Genomic DNA, 1465 nt, shown 5'->3' with positions numbered 1-1465 from the left:
TGTAAGAATATATTAATTTGACCACGAGTTGTGTTGTTTGACGGAAATATTTGCTTTTTGTTGCATGTTTTTAATGTTTTGTGAGCGTTAGAGCATTTTGGCCAGTGACTTTCAGTTTAGGCCTGTGTGTGAACTGTTTTGAAAATGTAACTTCTAAATGGAAGAACTGTATATCACAAAATGCTTTAGACACATTTCTACGAAAATCCTTACTCTTTAATCTGGTATTGTCTGTTAGAGAATGTGCATTTTCCAAACTAAGCCACTTTATATTCTACACTGAGAGAGCCTATTAGTCATTCCCATTGTGACTAACAGTTGATGAGTCCTCCTCTTCTGACTGCTTGTGGGCAGTACAATAGGCTCTGATTGCATATATGTAATCATCTCCAGCTACATTGTTATGAACGCTTTAAGTTTGTCATGTATTTTCTGCTGCTTTACTTTTCAAAGCATTGCATTTTAATGATTTTACATAGCTGGTGACGAGTGTTTGTGGTATCATTGTATCATTGATGCATCTGATAAAATGCCCAGCCGATATCATCCAATAGCAGAGCTCCAGTTGCAGCAGAAAACCAATGGTAGCAGTTTAGATTTTATGTTGAGGTGTGCCATCTACAGGCAAGAAAATAAAGCTTCTGTAATTTAGACATTTGTGCGACCCACAGACAACAAATGTTACACCTTTGTCAGAGATATTTAAAGTGTCAAATAAACAATAAATGAACATTTGCAAGCTATAAGCTGCATTGTATTTCCATCTGAGTAAGTGTTGAATGTAAAACCTATAAAAAGACACTAACACAAACGAAGACAGCAGCTATAAATAAAAACCACAACAAAAAAAAAGAAGAAGAACTGCAAAAGTAAGATTAGTTGCCTGTAGGTGGCACAGCTATTACTTGGACATGTCTTTTTTATACAGGTTTCTACAGGTCTAAACACCTGTCAGTACCTTGCCTTCCTATTGACCTTATGCATTTTGGCAAGAAGTGCTCCAGATCCGTTATTTAGGTTTTTAACGTCCTGCACCAGAAATGCCATTTTGGTGCATTGTGACAACCTTGCGCCCTACAATTTTATAAAAACAAACTGCGTGCACTAATACAATATCTTCATCCAAAACACAGTGACATTGATCACAATGTATAGCAGGCTGTTTAAACCAATCAGGAGTGAGACTTTTTACTCGTATTTACTATAGCCAGAACGTATGTAACCCTGGTTCCCCGAGAAGGGGAACGAGACACTGCGTCGGTTACGACACTATGGGAACGCCTCTAGGCGAAGCAGGTCTGAACGTGAATGAAATCACTCCAATCCTATTGGCTTGTTGCTAGAACGGTAAGGTGTGACGGAATAACCGGAGGAGTATAAAGCACACCTGTACACACTCATCATTAGCTTAAACTATGAAGCAGGCGCTTCAGGCGGGGAGAGAGGTGCGGCGGACCGACGCAGT

This window comes from Micropterus dolomieu, linkage group LG01, assembly GCF_021292245.1.
Source record: "Micropterus dolomieu isolate WLL.071019.BEF.003 ecotype Adirondacks linkage group LG01, ASM2129224v1, whole genome shotgun sequence".
Lineage (NCBI taxonomy): Eukaryota > Metazoa > Chordata > Actinopteri > Centrarchiformes > Centrarchidae > Micropterus > Micropterus dolomieu.
Note: the sequence above shows the minus strand (reverse complement) of the source record.